The 18754-nt window shown below is 35.0% G+C and overlaps 1 long non-coding RNA gene across 1 annotated transcript; it reads right to left on the bottom strand.

The window, feature by feature from the left end:
- Positions 1-7459: 7459 nt before the first annotated feature.
- Positions 7460-8974, bottom strand: LOC118264142 (uncharacterized). Its single transcript, XR_004782652.2, has 2 exons — positions 8006-8974; positions 7460-7752 (listed from the first exon to the last, which is right to left on the bottom strand). It is a non-coding gene; the product is annotated as an uncharacterized LOC118264142 (long non-coding RNA).
- Positions 8975-18754: the final 9780 nt, after the last annotated feature.

The following is an 18754-nucleotide window of genomic DNA, read 5'->3' as shown; positions in this document are numbered from 1 at the left end:
GTCTTTTAGTTCATCATGTTGTCGTTAAGTAATGCTTTCCGTACACTGGCTTGTATCCAACTCACTGCGCATAAGATGAATGAGGGTGGAATGAGTAGGGTAACAGTTTAAGGAGTTCTTTTGTCTCTGTCTTTCCCTGCTGTATTTTGGTGCAAACATATAAGTACCTAACTGCCCTATACATAAAGTGCAGAGTTGAAAAACTTTACATTTTGTGTTTTAGGCCAGTTTTATAATGAATAATCCATTGACATTTTAGGGTATGACGTCAGTGGATTATTCATATCACTAGGTCGACTGAATCTGACGTCATTACAACGTTTCACAGTACTTTATCTTCATTTAGTAGTATACATTATATAGAGGCATTACGTGCCGTAATGTACACCTCTGACTACCATTTCGGGTATAAAAAGTGTGATGTGTATGCCTATGCTTATACTGCTAAAGATTTAACCATCACATCTATCGTCAGATTAAATAACGTATATATGGGCACTGTAGAAAAAACGGAATTATTCTAGTTTAAAGGATAACTAAATTATTTAATTTAGATTTGTTCAGTATTTTTTACGAAAATGGTAACAGGCGCGTGCTTGTCACCACCTACGTACGTTCTTATTTTTCACAATTATAATAGAAGTAAGAAGGATAATAATATGTAAGAAAGGGATAAAATACAGTTGAATGGTAAATTTTATTATTGTATAAAAGATCAAGTCACTTGTTTTACTGAAAAATAAGTTTCGTAAAATAAAATCAACACCGAACAATTTTTATATAAAAAAAAAACTGTCAAAAACCGGGAGAGACGGGCGGAAAAACGGCCCCACCGAAGCACAGGCCTTGTACAACCCAAAGCCCGCCGCCTCTAGGACGGCCAATATTTTCTATGCCATACAAGGACACGTGTAAAATATAGTACATATAATCTTGTATATCTACCATGAAGATAATAAGACAAGAAACCATTATGTGCATGAATTTATCTGAGTTAAGTATAAAGTTATTAAAACTATTAAGAATTAATCTCATTATTCAGTAAGTACCTAATTACCAAGGGACTGTTCAAAAGTCAAATACAGGTTTACCTACATTATATGTCACATTCTCACTTTATGTTTACAACCATAAAATATCAAAGAGATTAAATCACAAACAAAAATAACATTTTGCTTTTTTCCCCACAATACAAAATAAACACAACTATCTTACTTTTTTCTTCACTTCTCATCAGTAAACACATGTTTTCTTGTAAATAAAAGCTTAACACAGAGATTTCTCTCACATTTTCTTGGAAATATTCTTGAGAACCTTAACAAAAACGTATCTTAGTTATTTACCGTTCTTTTATAAATCGCCAGTTTAATTTTCAATAAGTATAAAAATAAATTGCTTTTAAAACTTATGGTGATAATATTTTTCATCATATTAATTATATCATAATATTCAAGCTTGGCAAGCAGGTTTGAGGCTTAAAAAGATCAGGTTCAGATATTTATTTTTTTTTGTTTTTTTAAAAAACATTGCCCCACATTAGGATTTTCTCCTGTGTCGTGGGTGCGTTTACAAACATACAAGTTCACATACACATGACGCCCAGACCCGAAACAACAATTTATGGATCACACAAAGAGTTGCTCCGTGCGGGAATCGAACCCGCTACCCGTTGCGCGGCAGCCAGTTGCCCAGCCACCGCGCCAACCGTGCAGTCAAAATATTATTATGTAATCTCTCGTCACGACACGGCAAACATTTCAACTAGTAATTTTATTGTTATATATCTAATCAATTGTACATCCTGTCACAAGTCAATCCCACATAAAAAGAAGATACATTAAATATTAAAATATGTAATTCCACTACAATAATAAGTTATTCTATGTGAAAATGATTAACAGATTTGACTGGGTACCTTATCCGAGAAAACTAATCCTCTTCCTTTACCATACCGGTGTTAAGATTGCTTTTTACTTTATAATAGCACCAAAAACAAATGGACGACGATGACTGTTAACATAAGCATTTGTCAAAAACTTATGAATGCAGTTTGATTTGTCATAAAATTTCCAGTAAAATGTTTTATTTGTGCGTTGGCTGGCTAGCTTATTCACAATTGGCTCGTTTGGAATGAGGTGCAGAGTAATTGTCACATAGCTCCTTATGTTCCCTAAGAAATTTTGTACTGGCTCCTGATTGAAATTTCGCGTTAATTTTGAAACATACCGATATTTAAAGAACAAAACTTTGCAAACAGTTTTGACCAAGTTTGTCACCGATGGTGGTGTTGTTTCCACTTTGCGTAATGTTCCTACCGATTTTTTATATACAATATTTACAGTTTTAGTATCTTTTTAGCCTTTTGCCATAATTGGTGGTGAGGTGAGGTCCTTCTAACCACCCCTTTATAAATTATACCATCGGAAATACACATTAATGCTATCAAACAAATTGTCCAGTAATAGTGTAAAGTACCCCTGGCTATTAAATGGGATGTTACTACAGCAACGCTGTGGCTGAATATTTGAGTAGCGGACTTAATCCTCATTTTACTGATTTTTTCAGCTACAATATGCTCCTCCGTCATTTTATTAGATAAACGAGCTCTCTATAGCTTTTATCCGCTGCATGTACCTGTTCGTAATGTTCCCACTTAACATTATTTCGATTGTTACCTGACATGTATAACGATATAATACAGTGGCATCATTATATTTACACTAAAAACGATCAGAGCATTATACCTCTTTTTGGTACTCCGCATCTAACCAACGGGTCTTTAGTTAATAAATTAAATATCATGATGCCACTATATATCGTTATACATGTCAGGTAACAATCGAAATAATGTTAAGTGGGAACATTACGAACAGGTACATGCAGCGGATAAAAGCTATAGAGAGCTCGTTTATCTAATAAAATGACGGAGGAGCATATTGTAGCTGAAAAAATCAGTAAAATGAGGATTAAGTCCGCTACCCAAATTTTCAGCCACAGCGCTGCTGTGGTAACATCTCATTTAGTAGTCAGGGGTACTTTACACTATTACTGGACAATTTGTTTGATAGCATTAATGTTAGGAGTTTAAATATTCCCAATGCTAAAATTTATAAAGGGCCGGTTAGAAGGAACTCACCTTACCATCAATTATACTAAAAACTGTTAAATTTATGTATAAAAAGGACGCTTAGTGGAAACAACACCACCATCGGTGACAAACTTGATTACAACGGTTTGCAAAGTTTTGTTCTTTAAATATATCGGTATGATGCAATATTAACGCGAAATTTCAATCAGGACCCAGTAGAAAAAATCTTAGCGAACATAAGGAGCTATGGGACTAGAAACAGGAAATCATAAAGTATCTCTTAGGTAGACTGAGGAAGAATATATATTTAGTTAAGATATGTTTAATGGATTACTCCAAACAGTCTGATGCAGGACAAAGAAATTATGTGTGCTGTTGGGACATCATCAAGTGTCTGAAAAAGGTGGTAAAATCGTGTAAAAAATTGCAGATAAAATCTTCTTGACATTAATGATGAAAACAGCAATAATAGTTTTATAAAGGCTAAAGAGTATAAGAGTAAGAAATGGCAGTATTACTCAAATCCCAAAACTATTTCCATGAAAAATTTAACGCAATTTTTATTAAATTAAACAATATACAAAATACTATCAAATCGTTAGCAGACATATCGGTAGAAATCCCATTTAATTGTAACACACACAAAAATAACGTAACAGAATATTTTTAAATATGTCGACCGGCGTTATGCTGCATAACTGTAAATCTATTAATCGCATTCTAGCGCGAAAATTAAAAAAAAATTCACATATACCAGAGATGAAACAATAATTGCAGCCCAAATATATCATAATAAACAAAAATTTTAATAAAAATCTTAACTTTTTAAAGTAAAGAAAAATTAATTTAACCCTAGATCACTAAACATTAGTCTCACAGGCGACACGACCTCTAAACATTTTCTGTTTAGGTATGTTCCTGGCATTCCCGTCCCACCGCGCTCAGTACCTTCCTTATTCATTGTTTTAGCGACGAAAGTGCATGCATTGTGTTTGTACGTGGTTTACTTCCGGAGTTTTGACGAATTGTTAGTCTCACAGACTAATATTTAGTGATTACGCGTGAAAAGTGAGTTAAGGTAAGCTTGAAATAATTTTGTTTATTTATTCACTTTTTGTACAAACTAAGTTTTTTTTTATTTCTTAGAATTGTATTGTTTATGTAATATAATATAATACAAATTACATGTATTTTATTAGTATGAAGAGGAAAAAAATATATTTTGAACATTATATAGCCGTTTATTCTGTTTTAGATAGATTTAATAAGGGATCAAGACAAAATTCTGCAGTTTTTTAATTAATCTGACAGTGAGAATGATGACCTAGAACTCGCACGTCAACCTGGTGAACTATCAGGATCTGAAGAAGAAGAAAACTTAGAGGAAGAACATCGCGTAAACACCGACGCAAGTGATGAAGAAACCGAAATCCAATAAAATGATTTTTCTTCTACAAGATCAGCCAGTCATTAACTTCAGCATGAAAAAGCTTGAAATAATACATTTCTACAATGGTAGAATTGTATTATTTTAGGCTTTGGTACTATTGTTCTAAAGAAGCTGTTGATACTGTTGACCAAGTTTGTTCTGCCATGAGCTGCAACTGCAAAACAAATAGGTGGTCTCAGTGCATATTTTATAATATGCTGGACTTATGCATGGTCAATGCGTATGTTGTTTATGTGTCTAACATGGTGCGGCAACGACAAAAACCTTTTAAACGCAAAGCATTTGTGCAAAAATTGGCAGACACTCTCATTGAACCATGGTTGCGTGAACGATACACGGCTGCAACTTTGAGGGAGAATATCAGGGCCAGTATCAAAGATATCCTGCAAATTTAAAATATTGAGGCTAGTACTAGTCAAGCACAGCCAAACAAATGAAAAATTTGCGCAGTTTGCCCGTACCAGAAGCATAGGATGCCAAAAGTATCATACCACTCCTGCAAGAAGGCCATTTGTGGCGAACATACGATTCCTGTCTGCTCAAACTCCCAGGATTAACATTTTTTATATGTTTATTAATTATTTTTTAAGAAACCTTAATAATAACTCATATGTCACCTACTTTTTTCATAAATAAACAACATTTCCAAAAAAATTTACGATTTACTTTGTTAGTCAAAATGACTAATGTTTAGTGATTGTGTAACTCGAAAATATGTTTAGTGAGCTAGGGTTAAACCACAAAACAAGTGTTCGATTCAGTAGTGTAGAAAGGAACTGAAGTGTTAGATTCAGTTTCTATAGATATTATGTAACTATAAAATGTTCTATATTAATATCATTCTATATTTAATTTAATAAATAATAAAATTTTGTTTTTAATTTATCCATAGAATTAGCAGACCACCATAGATGAAGCCCAGTAGGGCTGATGCCGAACCGGAGCTGCGCACTGCCTAGTGGGTTACCGACGCTCTGGCTCGAAAATCAGGAGTAGGAACAGGGTGGTCTTTGACACCTCTCGCCTCGCCCAAGGCTGGAACTGCGTGTGGATGTAGAAAAAATAGTTTATACTGCAGTGTCATTCGTGTTTACGTGGTGTTTACAGTGCAGTGTAAATAGTTGTTCTAATACTTCACCTATTATACAACAATCTAATATATTTAAAGAAATAGATTTTGTACTATTTTTTTTTTCATTAGTCGTAATTAATTACCTTATTTTTTTAATGCACATAATAGAGTACGTTTCATTTATAATTAAACTGGCCGACAAATTCCGTTGTACATAGCAGCTGTCGCTCCGCTCCACGTTTTTCTACCTACTGCTATTTTTATACACAGGTATTATTGAAAAATGTTCCTATATGTCTACGAGTATACAGGAAAGATTTTAGATTAAAATTTTCTATTAGTATTTTAGCAGACTTTAGATCATTAGAAACAATTGTTGTTCAAGCTGAAATACATTTTTAATACGTTTTTCTATCCCTATCTTGATAACTAAATCAGAGCAATTTTGTGATTGCATTGGAACTGTTTGCGAACTACCTGAATGGAAGAAAACAGGTTGTAAAAAAATATTGTTGAATAACTAACGAATTACCTATAGAATATGGTGTGCCTCTAGGCAGCATCTTTGGACCCACACTGTTTTTATTCAAAATTCATAGTTAATACACTTACAAACGGCAAAATGTTTGCTTTCGTTGATGACACGGCACTGCTATTCTACGGGGCCTCCTGGGACAAAGTGTACAGGAGCGCTCAAAATGGTTTTGATGTACTTAATAACTGGCTCAATAATATTTAACAGTTTTCGTATGAAGTCATGTATTTCGTTTTATATCAATATTTAATGTAAGTGTATTATTATAATAATACACTTACATTAAATATTCATACGAAAACTGTTAAACATTTAGGAGTCATAATTTTGATGATGAACTAAAGTTTCATATACAGATAGAAACACTGAAGTAAAGAACTCGGAACCTCTTAACAAAATGGTGTACTTTGCACTGTGCCAACCCATAATAACATACTGCATAAATGTATGAGGTGGACCTGCAAAAACAACTCTACTGAAATTAGAGAGAGCACAGAGAGCTATATTAAAGATAAGCAGTTTTTTACCCATACGATATCCCACATATGAATTATATAAACATTGTAGGTTGCTAACAGTTCGGCAACTATGTCTGTGTAATATGTAGAATTAATGAAAATGCTTTCTTAGCGGATGCCTAAGTCATAAGATTTACTTACATGTCAAATTTCAGCCCGATCTGTCCAGTGGTGTGGGCTGTGCGTTGATAGCGCATAAATTTAGACGATCACCTTTGACTTATATATATTTGGAAAATAAGATGATTTTTTATTTGGTTAAGTATCGTTTATAGTACCTATCTACCAAACCCACCGTTTTTTTGCACTGTCTCAACAGTAAGTCTGCAAAGGTCTGTTCAAAAAGAATGCCAAATAAAACACCACTTTTTTTTTCTTTTGTATTGGGGGATAGAAAGCGGAAGAGTTTGTGATAACACAAATAATTTTAATTGAAGATACCTTTTACTTGTGCTGACTTAAAGATAGCTTAATATCACTAAAATCACTTATATACATAAAATTAACTAAGTTATGGACATAATCTATCAAAAATACACACACAATCGTGACAAAGACAACTTATTCATACCTGTGCCAATCGTAACCAAAGCTACTAGTACTTACTTGCAGAGCTTGGCAGGCGAAACCACAACTTTAATGAATAACACACATTGAACATATCTTTAAATATAACTAACCAGACAGGATATACGCGTGAAATAGCTTATGAAAATTTGCGAAGAGTAGATGACATCTAATCTAAGCCGGGTATTTAGTTGAAAACACGCTGATGGGACTAGAGGGAGCTTGTCACTTGTGTGAGCGACAATTTACAGATGCAAGATCCGGCTGATAACTTCATCTGCGGTCGGGCGAGGCCAGACTTGGTTGGCAGCCTGTCCGCGGATGACCACGTAAATGGATTCCGAGAGTCGTCGTTCGGGCGCCATATTAAAATATTCGGCGATACTGTTAGGCGCGGGCCCACGCACCAAGCGCGGGTCAGCCGAGTTGCGGATGTTCACTTCTGCTACCCCCGGCCAGTTGTAGCGAGAGAGGCAGGTGAGACTCTCAGGATCGTAAGTCATTTTAGCAGCCGATGTCCACCTGGAATTAGTTACAAGAAACAGTTAAAAAATATTCTCATATAGGTTCACACACAGGACGCAAAAGGGGTGGTAGGGAACTCCCTCAGGCCTTATTGTTGCGTTTCGATTTTATTTATAGAAGTTGTTTAAAAGTCTTTAACATTTGTTATTATTCAAAAAATTATGAAGTAACTATTGAAACCTCTGAAGATAAGAATAGATGACGACGATTAGGGGGAGGTATGATGAAGTTTGAACGCAATTTTACTCACCTGAAAGATGCTTTAGTCGGTTAAATCAGTAAAATACGCAATACACGGAAGCTGCTGGTATGGCGGCCGAAAGTCCGATTATTGATTTTTGGAAGCTTTGACGCAACACGGTATTGGACTGCACCGAAGGGTTGTCCGTGTAGGACGTGTTGTAGTGTAGATTCAGCTTTATATCTGTCCAACCAATAAATGTATCTATGACTATCCGAGCTAATAGACTAAACATAACTATTTGTAAAAATCAAATCTATCAAATCAAGTAAAAATTAAATCGACGCTCCATCGAACCGCAATGTTGCATGGTCATCTTATTTACATAATATAATTGTCAACTTTAAAAAGATCTTTTGATACCGTCTTCGCCCACCTAACAAAAATAATAAGAAAAAATAAAGCACAAAAATTATTCGAGTATCGTTCTTCAGATTTTCGGATTAAGTAGTTTTTAAAGAAGCCTTAATTTTGTAATTAATGAAACATTAACTATCTAATAGATAATAATTTTATGTAAAAGCCAAATACTATATTCTTGGGTTTGATTGAACAAGTCATGACAACAGATTTCTTTATAGTAAATAATATGAGGCGACTGATTCTTATTAAAATGCTATTAAAAGCAAAACTGGTGAAAACAGTTCATGATTATAATGTTAACCACTCATTACATACTTAAGCGTTTAATATTTTTACTCATTTTATATTCGAAAATATTACTTAGAATTCAATTTTATGTATTGTATACAACTTAGTATACAAATAAAATAAAAATCATCTAAAATGCAATCAATCCATGTAGTCAGGGAGTTCAAACTATAGACTACCTTTATTTTTCACCATAGATCATGGAATATGTCTGCCACAATTCATCTTTTATGTTGGATTATGCATAGTTATCTTTACACACGTGAACAATAAATACGGTTCCATGCAAAATAACAATGAATAAGGTTCCGTGCAAAATAACATAATAAATACAATAGAAATTAAGCACACGAGATAAAATAAATGCAAAGTGTTGATCAAATATTATCTAAAGAAGCCCATTCACATGTCTTGTGAATGGGCTTCCTTCAGACCATAAACAAAATCGACTAACAAATTGCTAACTTATTTTCACATTAATTATGTTCATAAATAACTTCATAATATGTCATACAAAATATCCTTCTATTTGCTAATAGTAATAAACTTAAATTCTTATTATTGTTTCTGTATTTTTTATGTAAACTCTAATCGATTTCAGACACCGATGACAGATTGTAACTTAGATAAATCTTTGCGCCAATGACGCACACTAATCTACTGTCAAAATGAGAACATTTGCACATTGTTCAAGCAATTGTTTGAGCAAAATATTCTTGTTGTTTCTTATAATAAAATGAAAGAAAGTTTTAAGTAATTATTTAAATAAATATTATTTAGGTACGAAGCGCCACCCACATCCCGTCGTAGCCGTGAAAGAACGGCATAAAAAAATTGTTCATTGTTTACTTGTATAACTTTTAAGAAAGTTGAAAGATCAAATGTCTTTTGTAAACTAATATTTATTAATAAAATATTTAGTTTTAGTTCCAAGTATATTTACTATAGTATATCATGACATATAGGCCAGTGCAGATAGGTTTTGGAACAAAAAAAAATAGTAGAATGAAACTTATTGGAAATGGAAGAGAATATGCTAAAAATGGAAAAAAAATAAAATTCCACTCCATCCGAGTTCGGGAAGTAGGGGGAGGGAGGTTTTAAGAGTAAAAGTCGGTTTATCGCAATTTTCAGCGAAACTACAAGTCCTATGAAAAAAAGTTAAATGTAGGTAATAACAAGATCTACAACTTTTGTATTAACACTTTTTTTATATTACCTCAATTTTTTGTGAAAAGTTAAAAAAACTACGATTTCGGTTTTTTGTTCTTATCTTCGACAAAAATATTTATTTTTTAACGGAATTTTGTGAAAACGTGCCTTTATGTACCAAAAAACACTGTAATTTTTTGGAATTGAAAAAAATATTTTTTTACCAGATATTGATTAAATACCGAAAAATTATCCTAATTTTCAATCGAAAATTCACCGAAAATTAAATACAAAAGTTGTATATCTTTTTATTACCTACAACTTAGCCATTTTTTTTTATGGGACAAGCCCGCCACAACCTCCCATACCGCTGCAACTCCTGTAAGCCAGGATCTACAGTAGATACAAACATGAAAACACCGGAACACTGAAGTCCGGCGCGTCCCAGGAAATGAATGACTGTCTTGGATCCCGCAACGAAACAAATCAGAAGATGTTATTAGAGGAGAAGAAAAAGTAAACGATAGTTTCTTTTCTTCTCCAACAACTTAGCCATTTAACTTTTTTTCATAAGACTTGTAGTTTCGCCGAAAATTACGATAAACCGACTTCTACTCTTAAAACGGGAGGTTTTAAGAGTAGTCCCCCCTACTTCCCGACCTCGGATGAAGTGGAATTTATATTTTTTTTAGCATATTCTCTTCCATTTCTAATAGGTTTCATTCTACTATAAATTTCTTTTACTTTTTACCTTTATTAAAGGTATCTGCACTGGCCTAATAGTTGAGACAAGTAGGGTAATCTATGTGGTTATAGGCAACAGTATAATTTATAAAATACAATAAGAATTGTTTTTTTTTGTAGTATTTTATATAAGAACATCCGTAGTAGTGTGCACTTCAATTTTCTTTCTGATTTTTGGAGTAAGGTAATGCTATTTGTAAACAAACGAAACTAAACATCAAAGAATTAGATTTTTTATAATAGTGCTCAATATTTATAGAGGGACTGGTGAAACATTACTTTAAGCGAACGGTGTTACGCCGTGTCCTGCGTAAGCGACAAACATGACGCGACGCGACTCAACACGACGCGATGCTATACGCGACAAATGTCCTACGTGATTTTGGTCATTACTTCTCGAATCATGGAGAAGTACAGGACAATTTTGGTCATTACTTCTCGAATCATGGAGAAGTACAGTACAATTTTGGTCATTACTTCTCGAATCATGGAGAAGTACAGTACAATTTTGGTCATTACTTCTCGAATCATGGAGAAGTACAGTACAATTTTGGTTGAAGGTTCATATTTAAAGTAGAGACTTTTAAAAAAATATCTGGGAGATTTCTGGGATTTCAAAAGATTTCTGGGAGAAATGGCAATTTCCTAATTGCATTGTTTAGCAGTGGTCGTCTCTCGGCTGATAATGATGATGATTGGTAGCCTTGATGGCAAACACATACGTATTAAGAAACCAAAAAAATTTGGTTATATGAACTACAATTAATAAGGGATTTTTCTCTATTGTGTTACTAGCCTTAACTGATGATAACTATACATTTATAATGGTGCCTATGAAAAGATAACGACGCTGGAGTTTTTGACGCATGTACTTTACAATCAATAGAACATCAAAAATTAGAAAAGCAGAAACCTGACTCTTTACCTAATACCCTCATTATAGCACCTTTTGTATTTGTGGGTGATGCTGCATTCCCATTAAAAACATAGCTTCTGAAGCCTTATGCACAAAAAATGACAGTAAGGGAAATATTAAAGAGTGGTTCAACTATAGATTGTCTCGAGGGAGGATGGTCGTTGAGTCTTTTGGTTCAATCCCGCCAAGATTTTGATTACTTAATACGCCAATTGAGACAGATATTGAAAATACAATTAACACTATAAAAGCTATAACTCTACTTCACAATAAAATACGTGATCTTGAGAGTGATTGCGAAAATTTGACGTCCCCTAATCTTCGAAGATCAAGAAGATATAATGCCTCAAGTTAAGCAGCCATACATACAAGAGAGATATTCGCGAATTATTTTAATGAACATTGAAGGTTTCGTCACTTAGCGGAAGTGGCAGGACAGAAGAATAGCCAATTAGCCAGCCACCTGACGATTAACAAAATGATTGCAAGAGTAAATTACTAAACTGAATAATAATATTGTAGCGACATTGTGTTAATATCTATTCAAACTCTTTTGATTGTAGCGGCACTGGCACTCAAGCAATGATACATTTGTCACACCTTTTGTTTTTTCCTATAATTTTATCTTAGGATCAATTTATACTAGCGCAGAGTCAAAGCGCATCGAACCATGGCATTGGACGAACGTATTTTATCAAATGAAATGGATAATGAAACAGCACTTCGGCTCATTGATATTTATGGCTCTCATATTCCATTATGGGATACTAGACGCAAAGAATATCACGACAATACTGTAAGAGAAGATCTATGGGATGAAAATGCAAAAACATTAATACAAGCAAAAGCAGCTTTAGAATTGAAAATGAAGCCTTTTGAGTTCTTATAGAAGGGAGAGAAACAGAGAAAATCAAGTAATGTCACCGGTTGTGGTAAGTTTAATCTTATCACATTTTATAACAAAAGTACCTTTTATTATTATATTTATAAATATCTAGCTGTTTACTTTTTCACTATACTAATTCTTAATTATCTCATCCATTATGGAATGCCAGCGCCGAATCGCCCAGCAGTAGACATCATCAACAGCGATGTTCAACGTGAACACCAGTTCGATAAGACATTTTTGGCTACTTTTGTTGCGGAAAATGAACAATTGCTTACTGCTGAACAACGAAATGTAAATGATCAAATGAACGTTTCAATTGCAACAAGGTGGATTCTTTTTTTTAGACGCTCCAGGTGGCACTGGTAAAACATTTATTATCGCACTGATACTTGCGCGGATTCGATCTCAAAATCATATTGCATTGGCCATTGCTTCATCAGGCATTGCAGCAACGTTACTTGATGGTGGACGGACTGCGCATTCAGCACTTAAATTACCTTTGAACGTTCATACAAATCCCGAAGCAATGTGTAACAAAAATAAGCATTCAGACATGGCTGAAGTTTTGAGAAAATGTAGAATTATTATCTGGGATGAATGTACAATGGCCCACAAGCATTCGCTTGAAGCTCTCGACAGTTCCCTGAAAGATACCAAAAATAATGCTCGGCTTTTCGGTGGTGCTCTACTGCTGTTGTCTGGTGATTTCAGACAAATATTACCAGTTATTCCACGCGCGACATATGCAGACGAAATAAACGCATGTTTGAAAGAATCTTATCTATGGCCAAGTGTCACTAAATTATGCCTTACTATTAATATGCGCGTTCGACTTTAAAATTATACATTAGCGTCAGGATTCTCTGAACAATTGTTAGACATTGGCAACGGAAAAATTCAATTGTATGAAGATACACAATATATTCGACTTCCAGAGAATTTTTGCAACATGGTGGCTACCAAAGATGAATTAATAACAAGTATCTTTCCAGATTTAAGACAAAATTATACTAATCGTGAATGGCTGCAAGAGCGAGCTATTTTAACCGCACAAAATTTAGATGTTGATGCCATCAATTTTAAAATACAACAGTCATTGCCTGGTGACGAAATTACATTTAAATCGATTGACACTGTTGTTGATCCTGAAGAAGTTGTCAATTATCCTGTAGAGTTTCTAAATTCACTAGATTTACCTGGAATACCACCACATAATTTGAGACTTAAAATTGGCTCACCTATAGAGTGAGAGCCCACAACGCCCAGACTTTCGTTATATTATAAAAGCTGAAAATTCTTCTATACATGTCTCCTATACAGGTATAGGCAAACCCAGCTTATACAACCTGGGTTGCGGTGGCTTTGGCAGGTAACAGGTAGTAAAGGTAAGTAAAATTCTGTTTAAAATTTGTGAACCCGAAAGAAAGACCCTTGTCTATGTACTAAGAGAGTCTCACAGTAGAAATACCTATATATGTATAATTTACTAGCTGTGCCCGCGACTTCGTCCGCGAGGAATAGTTTTTTGGGCATTATATTTTTGTAAACAAACTCCTCAGCTTTATTAATTATAGCTGTTACCCATGGTTAATGAGTGCATTGAAAATTCGTGATAGTTTAATTATAGGGAACAACCCCCCCCCCCCCTATTTCCACGCTCATTTCTGTACCTTTGACACAAATTGTTGCTGTATTTTCACTGTTATCGGAGACCTGCGCCTATAGGTTGGGTAACCGTCATCCCCGGTTTGTGTTTCAGAAATAAAATTCCTATGGTAATTTTTAGAATGGGCTCGCTGATATTGCAGTGGTAAGTCCCCTCTTTCATCCTAATCTTCTGCCTAACACAGGTACTTACCGAATACGGAAGTTTCGGTAGGTACCTGTTTCGGATTCGGCAGGAGAAAATCCCGGACATTTCACCCTGGTGTCGGCATTGCGAGGACTACCCGGAGGACACGGCGGAGGATACAGCGGCAGTGTGCCCTGCTTGGGCTGAGCACCGCCATGCCTTAGAGATGTGTTCGGCGACGGTAAGCTCTCGCGTGTACGTCGACGGTAAGGCCATCCCTTCTGCGAAGCAGTCATGCTAGCTAAGGAGGAGGCGGAGCGCGTGAGCGAACAATCCTCCTCACGACCCAGCTGCCCCAGAAGACACTCCGGGCGTCAGGGATCGCATGTAGGGCTGATGCCCGATCCGGAACTCTACGCAACGTAAAAGGTTACCGGGGCTCCGGCTCAAAGCAGGCGAAACAACGGGGTGGTTTTTTATTCAGTAAGAGTCTGACACTCTTCACTCTCTATGTATCGATAGAATCTGGTAATACTTTATTAGCCAGCCACAATAAAATGTGAGCGTGTGGTAAACCTCATTTTTGCCATTCTACGCTGTAAACAAAGGCTTTCGATGGTCCAAAAAATATTTCTTCGTTAGTAAGATTATCATTTTTTTTAGTTTAGTTATACCCTTCTATTGCAGCTTCGTGTTTCGTACATCATGCGGCGCGGTTGAATTTTATATCGGTGTTATTTTAAAATTGTAATACCTCTTAAGATATTGATTGAAATTAAGTGATGTCAAAGACAATATTGTTCACAATTAAATAATCATAATAAACAACACGTTTATTTGGATAAAAATAATATTGTAACGTTAATACAACTCCTAATAAATAATGCATTAATTTCGACCCAATTGTGCTCCACCGTAGGCCGCATCATCACTTACCATCAGGTGAGATAGCGGCCAAACGTCGACCCATTAAATGTAAAAAAAAAAAAAATTGATTACCATAAAAACGGTTCTAGTGAGTTAATCTTAAAAGATAGACATATACTGTCGCGGACTTTTTTTTATCATTTAAGAGGAATAATTCTTTCATACATATATTTTTCGTATCTTGAACCGTTTTCGCAGCGCACGCAATAGAAGCCCTGAAGAATGTGTAATTTTTCCCGTTTTGTCCACATTTTTCATTATTTCTTCGCCCTTAATAGTTGCAGCGTGATGTTATATAGCCTAAAGCCTTCCTCGATAAATGGTCTATTCAACACAAAATGTTTTTTTTAATTCGAACCAGTAGTTCCTGAGATTAGCGCGATCAAACAAACAAACAAACTCTTCAGTTTTATAATATTATATTATAAGTACAGTACTATCAACGGATCTTGGCACTACGAACTACGTGCAGAAGGCTGCGCAATAAGTCTTTTTTAGAACCAAATGGTGGCATGAGGCGAGGTGCCGGGGGCGGTGATCTAGGCTAGAGATTGACAATTTCTAAATACAATTGACCCTTTATCGATCAAATATCGCAATCGATATTTTTATTTTGAGTTTATTGTTTTTTTTATATGATATACTAAACGAAATAAAATTTAGAAATATAGTTAATTTTGTCATTAATAAACGATATTTCGACATGAAAATAAAACTAAAAGAAAGTATTTTCTCAATTGAAAGTTATGATTTACTCGAATATCAATTATCATTAACGACTATTTGAGAAATTTTAAAACACCAATATAACATTGAAAATAAATATATTTTTGTGTGATAAGTTATTTGTCTCGTAGTAATCGATTTTAAGAAAATCAATTAAACAACACTCTCACGCACGCCGCTTTGTTTTTTTTTTTTTTTTTGAGGGGGGAAATTCATCCAATGACTTTTCTCGCCTTGGACGAGGCGAGAGGGAGTGTCAGACTCTTACTGACTAAAAACCACCCCGTTCCTTTTCCTGCTTTTCGAGCCGGAGCCCCGGTAAACCCGCTAGGTAGTCCGCAGCTCCGGATCAGGCATCAGCCCTATTGGGCCCCATCTGTGGTGGTCTGATGGCTAGGCAGCATCTTTGGACCCACACTGTTTTTATTCAAAATTCATAGTTAATACACTTACAAACGGCAAAATGTTTGCTCTCGTTGACTCTCGTTTCGACGCGCCGCACGCACGGGTCTGGTTCTGTTCGGGCGGTGAGCTACCCTTGCTCGCCGTCCGCAGGCCCGCACTTACGGTGGCCGGAGATCCACGCACGCCGCTTGGACATCCCTTTTTGGTTACTTCGTGAATCTTCGTGCTTATTCGGCAATACTCGGTACCCGGTAATATATGTCTCTGTCACACGTTAGGATCGGCGTTGTGTTAGTGTCACTATCTCTTTCTGAGTGCAGTTGGTAACAAAACTTTTCGTATATTTCGTTATTACTGTTGTTAATTTTTATTGTTAAGTTTTTAAGTATTTTGTTCAGTGTTTAGTGTTTAAGTTTGCAATTAATTTGTGCAAATGTCAGTTGGCACTTATATTATTAAATATGCCACCAACATACAATACAGTTTTAAATCGCCAAGCGAGAAAACTCATTTATGATTTAACGCAGTTTATGAAAAAATAATATATTTGGTTTAATTGTACTGTAATAGATTAGAATAAGCAGGTAACATTGATTGATTTGTTAATATGACAGGACCTGTCATACGTCAATATCCTTGGTGATCTGTGGCCCGGAAGCAGAGATTAAGTGATTGTATCATTAATAATAAAAAGATTTCATTTTCTAAAATAATCGGAGTTTATTTTAAACATCTAAACATTACATGGCGCAATCGAAAAGGTCGGACGAAAAGAAGAAAAATAAGAACTTGGAAAAACTAATATTTTAACAAAATTTGCAAGTGGTTGCTATGACCACGAGTTCAACTACATCGAAATTGGACGCCGCGACCGCTACGGACATCGACACAATAAAAGAAGAAACCACAATGGCAGGTGTAGAATATAGGATGCCCCAACCTTTAAAACTCGACACTACAGAAGATCTTCTACCGAAATGGAGACTATTTAAACAACAGCTCAAAATTTTTGTATCAGCGTCTGGATTAGAAAGGGTGAGTGATACAAGAAAAGCTGCCATCTTGTTAAATTGCGCCGGGCACGAAGTACAAGAATTGTATTTTAATGTCCTTAAAACTGAAGAGACGATCAAGTATGAGCAACTACTGAAAAGTTTGGATGAATATTTTGAACCAAAAGAAAATGAACTTATTTCAACATTCGCATTCCACAAAAGATGTCAGGAAGAGGGGGAAAACTTTGATTTATTTTACACAGATTTAAGAAAACTAGTAAAAACATGTAATTACAAAGATCAAGAAGAAAGGATGCTGAGGGACCGAATTGTTTTGGGCGTTCTTGATAAGAAGTTACAACGAAAATTGCTGGAAATCAATGATTTATCTCTTCAAAAAGTTGTCGACATATGCAGAGCCTCGGAGCTGTCGCAAAACCATATCAAGAAGATATATCAACAGCAAGATACAAGTTCACATACACATGACACCCAGACCCGAAACAACAATTTGTGGATCACACAAAGAGTTGCTCCGTGCGGGAATCGAACCCGCTACCCGTTGCGCGGCAGCCAGTTGCCCAGCCACCGCACCAACCGTGCAGTCAAATTGTTGCGTATAGCTCTTATTTACCTTTGCTAAAAACTCAAATAAGATTTAGACAAACTACATTTAGAAATTTGGAGAAATTAAATAATTCTTTAGCTACTAAATTATGTAAGTATAAAAACATTTGATATTAGTAATGTGAATAAGTTGTACAACGATTTCTTTGAATTATTAAACAAGGAATATTTTGCCACTCAAAAATAAAGATATCCATACCAAATTTGTATTTAGCGATTGAGCTACTGTAGGTATTCGAAAGAGTAGAGATAAACTTTTTGAGCTTTATGGCATGAAACCATATAATAACGACCCCCATTTTCAACAATATGTAACATCGTACTCAAAGACTTTTAGATTAGTGTGCAAAGCCGCAAAACGTCTTTATATCAGCAATAAAATAAAATCAGCTGATGACAAAATAAAGACAACTTGGAAAATTATACAAAATGAGACTGGTGGGAAAAAAATACATAATTCGGAAATTAAATTATCTGTCTGAAAGGTCAATGGGCAAATTGTATGGGAAAAAAACCCACGGCGGACAGAAATGAAATTATCAGGATATATTAATAAAATGGGTCTAGTTTATCATGGTAAGGGTCGCTTTCTTGTGGGATGTGGGAGAGTGGAGAAAAATAAACTTTTACATAATTATTTATTCGGCGTGATCAATATCCTTAACATAATTCACATAGAGCTGAAAATTGGCATAGACGTTAAGTACATCATTATAAACAAAATGTCAAAAATCCCCATCTATCACACTTTAGGTAAAAAAAATATTCAAGGTCAAAAGGTCAAAATTATGTTTTTTCTATTTTTCTCGAAAACGGTAAGTTTTATCGTACAAATATGTTCGACGGAGTTGTAGATCGTACAATTTTCTACAAAAATGGTTCATCACTTTTACTTTTACGACTTTTCATTCGTGAGATATCACGGTTTTAATTA

Source organism: Spodoptera frugiperda, chromosome 25 (genome assembly GCF_023101765.2).
Source record: "Spodoptera frugiperda isolate SF20-4 chromosome 25, AGI-APGP_CSIRO_Sfru_2.0, whole genome shotgun sequence".
Taxonomy (NCBI): domain Eukaryota; kingdom Metazoa; phylum Arthropoda; class Insecta; order Lepidoptera; family Noctuidae; genus Spodoptera; species Spodoptera frugiperda.
The sequence above is the reverse complement of the archived record's forward strand: the minus strand, read 5'-3'. Positions and strand labels throughout refer to the sequence as shown.